We start from the raw sequence: 9374 nt of genomic DNA on the forward strand, positions 1-9374 counted from the left end.
TCCCCACGCATTGATCAAAATATACATGTACTTTAAAAATCAGTTAAACAAATTCGAATGCGAATATTTAAACGGGAATACTTCCCAAATTAGATAAAAGATAGGTACACAATGAACTTAAGTGATAAACACAGAAAAGCATGTAAGGACCAAGAAACAAAAATGTATTTGCGCAGAACTTAAGATAAAGTTGCTCTATTTTTGCACATGGATTGCATTTTTCATTTCAGATTAAGCAAATATTCAAGATAATTCCTGTATAACTATGGATTTTATTCACACTTGTTAGTAATGTAATTTATTGGAACAGTGACAGACATATAGGAGAAGTATGCCATATCCATGGAAAAAAAATTTCCCACGCCAGACTGTAATAGTGAAATATAAAATGGAATAAGAAAAGACCATATTTCCAACAAAATTAGTATCTGAGTATGCAAAACATGAACGAGAAATGAATATTTTTTTCTGAAAAATATTCCGAATGTGATAAGTCAGGACTAGTTTCATGAACAAAGCATGAAAAATAATGAAGAATTTTTAATTTTATTTTGTCTGTAGTACATTTACTTATACTAAAATCTTCCGTTTGGTTGACTGTATTCTACATTTAGCCACAAGTTGATAAATGGCAGTGATTTTGTGTTTAAAGCTTCAGATTCAGAAATATTACAACCTCGGAAATAATACAACTCAAAAGCAAAAAGATTAAAACGACAAAAGAATAAATATACCGTAAGCAAGCGAATATGATAAATGACGTTTTCTCGCTGATTTCCGTGAAAGCAAAATTTTGATGTACTGTATATGAACTATGATTTTTTTTTTCCCCATTTACATAGACTTTAAGAAAACATTTCACGTTAATTTATGTTTTCCCGAGATTTATTTAATTTTTGCATTTTGTTTACAATTATAATATCGAAAGAGCATAAGAGAACGTTTTTCTTGAAAATGTCCATATTTTTTCCCAAACGTTATTTCTTTAATAGCTTTGAAGTAACCTACTAAACACCAAATTATCTTGTATTGCCGTGACAGCCATTGGTTTTGCCAAGTCTGAGGGAAATCACGAAGCTAAAGAATTTAAGTAATATTTTATCAACACGCAGAACTTCTTATTGGGTTTTTGATGAAAATTGACCGAATTTAGTAGTTGATTACGAACCTAGGAGCCTTTAACTATTTTTTTATTCGAAAAAAACACACTCAGAAATGATCATCAAGATGTTTTCCATACAGATATATTTTTTCTACTTTTCCTGCCATTACATTTCCAATGTAATTTGATTCATTGCCAGATAGTTAAAATGTTTGTTATTTTTTTTCGCATACGAATGCATTTCCTGTCTCACATACGCTCATTACATTTGATTTAACAAAATTACAAAGAAGTTAGAAGTTAAGTGAATATTTCCTGAAATACTTACTGTACATTACATTTCGGATAGTTTACATGAGTATCTTCATTTTGAACCCTGTAATGTTTCTTTTCCTGTGATCAAAGTAAATTTTAAGTATAAAATTTTCAGTTTTGACGGAAGTTGTAAACGGATGGCTGTGACGTGCTCGTGTTTTCATAAACTGTTTTTGCGAAGAACCTTATTGATAAATTTTTTAACACTTTGAATAGTACTGCCACTGCAAATCATTGAATTTTCAAATATTTTCCTATTTATCGTTTACAACGCCTCGTAAAGTCTTGAGAACAAAATTTTACTAAATAGTTTCAACAACACTATCACGCTGAACCAGAAAGTAAGCAAAGAAACGGAATTTTTATCTTTATTCTATAGGGATTGATTAATTTTCTCTAATATTGACGTATTTGTATGCAGATAATGGAGACTTTTAACCCAGCTCATACACACTTTGAATATTTTCTCTAAGTCACCAAGCATCACTGACATGCATTGTCATAGATTTTTCTCATGAAGCCTATTTCTTAGAAGAAGTTTACCTACTAATTTCATTAGAAACCATAGGTAAAAGTTTACAATTGGGTGCCCCTTGTTTATTGGCGATTCTTTCTTGACGCCAAGAAGTCACAATTTCAAGATGGCCGCTACACAAAACCAAAATAAGAAGTCGAAGAATTGCATAAGATCTGTGTCCATGTACACATCGATCTGTTTTTACTTAAAAAAAAACATCCTAGAATTGCACAAACTAGGCATTGCGCGCTGCCTTAAATATGTCCATGTACACATCAATCTATTTTTATTTAAATAAAAACGGGAAGCTACAACAAATTTAAAATTATCGTGGTAACCAGAAGTGAGGTTTCATCGTCAAAATTTTAAAAAAATGTCGCCCATCGAAGGGGCACCCAATTCTACACTAAAGCCGAAACATGTCTAAGAAACTATCTCACATTCATAAGAATTCATAAGAAACATCTGCGCTTTGATTTAAATTATTAGGAAACTAAGAAGCATTGTTTAGTAAATATGTTTCTCTTTGACTCAGAAGTTTCTTCTTTATCATATTTGAAATGAACAATTAACTGTACATAACTAACATATTGTATTAATGAACCAGAGTTATAGCTTAACTTACTGCATTGCATTTCAAGTGAATGTGCTTATTTCAACTTTTAATAAAATCTTAAAAGCTGAAATGTTTCATTACCAAATTTGTACTTTCTAACTTCATTATACTGAAACGAAAACATTCATAACTTATTGCGAAGAAAAATTTTTACATGTTATACGTTTTGATAAATTTTCATACCACAGTATTATCTTTGAAAATTTGTTTCCTAGTCCACTGCTAATATATTACTAATTTTCGCTTATTCAATACCTTTCGTACGTGACCAAAATCTCAGTTTAAAAACGCTTTTTACTTAACACTTTCTATTGCGTTGCTGAACCGGGGCCATGCTTTCATTTTTATTACATACCATACGAATATTTTAAAAAACGCATATTTTTTCCTTCTCTTAGAACAATTTTAACCAGAATTTTACTATTACAGAGACTTCTTTAGTAAAATCTCAAGGGTTAAATTGAACGTTTCATTACTAATGTTGAAGATTCTGGAGATATCTTACTTAAAAGTTCATAACCGATTAGCAAAATAATTTATATATGTACTTCGTTGTGCTCTTGGTTAATTTTTAAATTCGTTGTTCATCTATAACACTTGATTTCTAGTGAGGTATCGAAATGATTACTTACTTTCCGCTTTTTGCAAAGAATTTCGTAGACACATATGTTCAGTATAGAAAATTTTCCTAACTTAAAAGTATTATTATCGAAATAGAAAACATGCAAAATTTTGCTAAAAATTTATACACTTGTTTTTTTACAAACATGTACACGAGTACCCACATATAATTACTTATTGTGATTTTCCTATATCAGAACGAAAATTTTTAAATAATGTCATGTTCCATAAAATTTATGTATTTGTGATGTCATTGTCTTTTCGCAAACGTTTTGAGTGTGTGCTGTAGGTAGTCATTTAGACATTTCGAAACTGTTTTTTCTTTGCTATTGGAAACTATTTTATCTTTGTTGCTTTATCTCTTTGAACATATACCAATGAATTCTCGATACTTTTTTGGTTTATCTTCAGCTTATGCAGGGTTCATAGCCACATTTTAGTTAAAAAAATAAGCACTTTACAAGCACATTTTAAGAAAAAAAATAAGCACCCGTCTAATTACATTATACACAACTGCATAACCTTAAAAGAAAAATTAGACTTGCTATTTAAAATATGAGCAATGCAATATTTATCAAGAGAATGAGCTCCTCAACCATGGAAAACAACTGCTTTTTTTTTTTTTTTTTTAATTTTAAATGACAGTTCAATTTACAGAATTAGTTTACAATGAGAGAAAAAAAAAAAAAAAGAATATGCAGAACTAAACTATATTACAAGATTTAATGATGAAATTTCAGTTCAAAATGTAGAAAATAAATAATAATAAGCCATATTAATTGTATTCGCTTGGCATCTAATAATAAATACAATTTATTTTCCCACTCATATTAATATTTAAATAATTTAAATCAAAATTCTGAACATTTTCTAAATTTTCATTGCATAACAGTTTTCCCTTAACATATATTCCAAGCAAAGTAATTTAAGTAAAAAAGAGGAACATTTCTGAAATCAGGAGACGGGAAATTGCTTCATGCAGTCATTCTTAAACAGTAAAAGCTTAACTAACCCGCATACTCGGAAATTGCCGAATATTCCGTATAGTCGGGCGTAACTGGAAAAAGAGGAGGGGGGGGAGATTGTAGCCGTTCTTTAGATTTCTCGGCTAAATAAATGATTTTGACATTTCGATATGTGCATCATATAAAAATAGACAACGGAACTGAGAAATATTCTGCTTAGAAAGCACAATAAAACTCTTTTAAGTGTTCATAAATAAATCTCAGAATGCACATCAAAATTAATTATATCTGCAAAATATCGCAAACATTATTGCGCAATACGTGCGGTGTAATTCTTTCATATGTGATATTACGCAATCGGAATCAACAACTGCCGGTATTCGGAGAATAAAGAACTAAACAAAGGAAAAAAAAAGAGACTTACTAATCTGGGGTGTTTTTGATTCTAATTTTGAACAGACTGCGTTAAATTTCCGCAATTTTCATTCTTCGCTTGGGTTGGGTAGACCGCAAAACTTTTAGTCCTATTCAATCCAGATTGGACAGTGACCAAAAAAAAAAAAAAAAAAAGTTTGCTGCTTCAATACTAGAGATTTTGCGGAGAAAGGGGAGAACCTCCCAACCTCCGTACTGTATAATGTATTGGGGGGGGGGGAATATTCTGACTATTCGATTACTTTCCTTTTATTTAAGCCATTCCGCATATTATTCCTTAGAAAGCTAATCTGTGTAAAAATACACCCATTTTTGGAAGTTTATCTACACTTCAGGAGCTACTGCAACTATATTACTATAAATATTCATACATATGCTCATAATATAAGCATAACGATCATAATAAACACAAATATGAACTGACCACGCGGAACGAGAATGCAAATTAAAATCTTGATAGAAATTCAAACGTGTGTAGTATTTGGGTGGGCGGAAAAGAATACCGAATTACCGGAATTTTCTACGGTTTTCGCAATTCTTTGACCAAAAGAACGACGTGCACCTGTCTATACTCTCGCGCGCACCATAGGTTACGTTAATGCAGAGAAAGGGGGGGGGAAGCTATTTCCGGGAGTATGATTCACCATCTGACGTTCCATATGAGGAAGAAAAGTTGTTTATTTAGTTTCGGCTTTGGTACGAGAGGAAAAATGCGCGTTCATTAAAAAAAGCACTAAAAGCAAAAAATAAGCACTAAAAACAAAAAAATAAGGGCTTTAAAGAAAAAGTAAGCACCTATAAGGGCCCTTATATTTTATTTTCAAATATAAGGACTTATAAGCACTTGTAAGGACGGCTACGAACCCTGTTATGAAATATTTAAATACTTAAAAATATATTTGTAGCTCGTTTATGTTGACACTTGTTATAGATTTCCTGGATGTTTGTTTTGGAGAATGTATTTATTTTATTTACGTGAATGAAGCTGATGTTTTCTTAAAATTTTATTATTCAGAGTATTTGTCAATTATGACAGAATGCCGGATTTGTGCTTTTTATTCAACATTCATATGAACTTCAGTATTCCAAATCTCTCACGTAAATGTAATATTTTCTATCATTAATAGGAAGACGAATGGAATAAATGCAGGTTATGCAAACATAAGGTAAAAATCTGGAAGTCAAAGAAATTCTTCAGAACTAGGCAATTCAGTGGAATGTGCTAATATTCATCCTATTCGAAGCTTATTTTTGGAATTACATAGCATATAAAATGTAAATAAAAAAAAAAGAGATATAACGAAGATCAAGTACACTTCAAAATCTGGACGGTAATTATACAAAATTAGTTATAAGGCAGTTTTTCATAAAAAATGGTTTCAGTAGAGGAAACACGCCAGGAGTCTCCTGAAACTCTAAGTGGGCCTTTGATCTTCGCTCTTACGTAGAATTTGCAATTCTACTTAACTTTTGTAAGAGCAAAGATCAGGAGCTCACTTAGAGTTTTAGGAGACTGCTGACGTGTTTCCTCCGTAGGAGCCACTTTTTATGAAAAACTGCCTTATAACTAATTTTGTATAATTACCGTCCAGATTTTGCAGTGTACTTGATCTTCATAATAACTCTTTATTAAATTTACATTTTATATGCTATGTAATTCCAAAAATAAGCTTCGAATAGGATGAATATTAGCACATTCTACTGAATTGCCTAGTTCTGAAGAATTTCTTTGACTTCCAGATTTTTATCTTATGTCTGCATAACCTGCATTTATTCCATTCGTCTTCCTATTACTGATAGAAAAATTACAATTACGTGAGAGATTTGGAATACTGAATAATGAATGTTGGAATACTGAATAATGAATGTTGAATAAAAAGCACAAATCCGGCATTCTGTCATAATTGACAAATACTCTGAATAATAAAATTTTAAGAAAACATCAGCTTCATTCACGTGAATAAAATAAATACATTCTCCAAAACAAACATCCAGGAAATCTATAACAAGTGTCAACATAAACGAGCTACAAATATATTTTTAAGTATTTAAATCTTTCATAAGCTGAAGATAAACCAAAAAAGTGTCGAGAATTCATTGGGATATGTTCAAAGAGATAAAGCAGCAAAGATAAAATAGTTTCCAATAGAAAAGAGGAAACAGTTTCGAAATGTCTAAACGACTACCTAGAGCACACTCTCAAAACGTTTGCGAAAAGACAATGACATCACAAATACATAAATTTTATGGAACATGACATTATTTAAAAATTTTCGTTCTGTTATAGGAAAATCACATTAAAGCCCCGTTCACATGCAACGCTCCTTCGCACAGCTGCCGTTAGCAAGGGGAGAAAAAGGAGACATGAAAGAGTTTCGTCTTTAGGACCCGTTCAGAAGACCACCGTCTTCATTCCCCTTTACACCTAAAGCCTCTATGAACAATCACGTCTCCGAATTGGCAGATTTCACTACTGTTCACACATTTACATTTACGATACTGTTCACACATTTTTAACGTGGTTTACTGTTGTTAATTTTGTAATTTGTACTTTCGTAATGGTTCCTGAAAAATATATGCTTTTTAATTATTATTATTATTTTATAAGCTGTTATTTAGTTCACTCTTGGTGCTTGTCGCTATGGTTAAAAGATGGTAATGAATTTTTAAACTGCTTCCCGATATGATATAGAACTCAAACTTTGTACATACACTGCTTGTGGATGTGGTGTCACGCTTTTGATTTTTAGAGGATTAGATTTTTTTTCAAATTTAAAGTTGAAACGATTTTTTGCAATTATTAACAAATAAACTGAGAATCTCAGAATATTATAGTTTGCACCATAACACACTGTGAAAGAAAAAAAATTAAATGAAATTTTTAGCGTAATTTTTTTTAAAATATTTTGGTAGAATTTTTGAAAATCGTTCAGATTTTTAGACTTTTTGACTCCCATTAATTTTAAAATTTCCTATTTAAAAATATATCGGTTACAAACTTCCGACATTTTCACAGTTTATAAAACAAACTTTTTGCATTAAAAAAAATTATAAAGGAAATTAAATGGATGATTTTGTACTTTTTTGAAAGATATGCAATGAAGCAGAATGGAAAATATTGGTTCTTCTTGGGCATCAATTCGAAACATCGGTTTCAAAGTAATAATCTCATTATACCACACTATTTTTATGACATTATTTACGCTATATAAGTTGTTATTGTTACCAGTTGTTAGTTCAGCGTGAGATTGGAGATATTTCTGAATTAACTTTCTCTTAAGATGCGTTGTGTTTAACGTTCTTTAGATCTTTAGATTGAAGCATAACTACTGATTATACTTAGTGATATACTAAACACTTGTACGAGTATTTCTGTGGAAAATTCCAGAACTTTGAAGTGTTTATGTTGATAAAATAAAATTAATTAAGCTATCATCGGATTTGAGTGCAATGACAACTATTAAAAATTATTATCAATCTATTACAAACCCGTACGCACGCAGCAATATTATAAGTAATTAATGTATTAAAATTGTTTTGAACGTGTTTTACGAAACAAAAACAGGTAAAGAAAAATTCTGCTTGCGTTTTATGAGTTTTTGCAATTTTTCTGGCCACATAAGGTTTTAAAAAAAGGATTGTAATTTATGTTTATATTTACCAATTGAATAAATAGCACTAGGTTTGATTTATATACATATGTGTATATTGAAATTCAGTAATAAAATTTTAAAGATTTGAAATGATTAAATGTCTATTTAGACAGTTTGAATTCTTTAAACTGCAAATGCAAACTGAGAAACTTTTGCACATTTTCCAATAAATCCTTTTACTCCTAAAACATATACAGGTATGGATTAAATTTTTTATTATTTTTACTGCTTATATAAAATTATATACTTTATAGAAACAAGGATGGATTTTGCAAAATACTTTCGGAAAAAATTATTTGAAATGAAAATGTGACAGAGATCATATTTGTTTTAAAGATTTTAGATAAAAGTGTATTTTTCCCCCCTCAGAAACTAATTCATTAATTGCAAAATCATTCCTTGAAGTTATTAAGAACACTCTAATAAATACAATAAAAAACTGGGGGGGGAGACATTGAAAATTGTAGGAGAAGAAAGACATTTTAATCGTAAAATTTTTCTTCAAAAATTTAAATTAAAAAAAATGCTAGCAAAAACTTTTTTTCAGCTCAAAATTATTTTGTCTCACAAAACCATTTAATAATATTCATAATTATTAAATGGATGATTCATAATTATTAAGTAGATGAAAATGCTTAAATTTAAAAAAAAATCATTCAAAAGGTACCGAGTCCCTTTTTGCGTTGAAGCCGATATGCACTTGTTTTAACTTTAGTTTTAATTTGAACGATATTTTTGGATTACCTAGCATCAGATAAACCTTGTCTGTATTTGCCTATAATTTCCGTATCTTGTACAGTTCTGTCTAATTTTGTTTTTGGGGGGGGGATGCTATCACATCCCCAGACATCTATCAGCGCGATTGTTTCGCTGACAGTCCAGCGAGCAGTAACTAAAATTAAGTGAACCGCGCAGTATAGTACGGGAAATCTCCCCCATTTGCCCTGCTCCCGAGAGGTAAGAAACATTCAACCAAGTTCTACCTCCAATTCGGCGAGGCAGTTAATGCTTGTCCCATGTGAACGGGACACGTTGGAAGAACCGGTTTTCGCTACCGGTCGAATCTGCTCTTGTGAACGGGGCTTAAGTAATTAAATGTGGGTACTCGTGTATATGTTTGTAAAAAAACAAATGTATAAATTTTTAGTGA

The sequence above is a fragment of the Stegodyphus dumicola genome, chromosome 8 (genome assembly GCF_044657685.1).
Source record: "Stegodyphus dumicola isolate Sdum_Otavi_A_Nest chromosome 8, ASM4465768v1".
NCBI lineage: Eukaryota > Metazoa > Arthropoda > Arachnida > Araneae > Eresidae > Stegodyphus > Stegodyphus dumicola.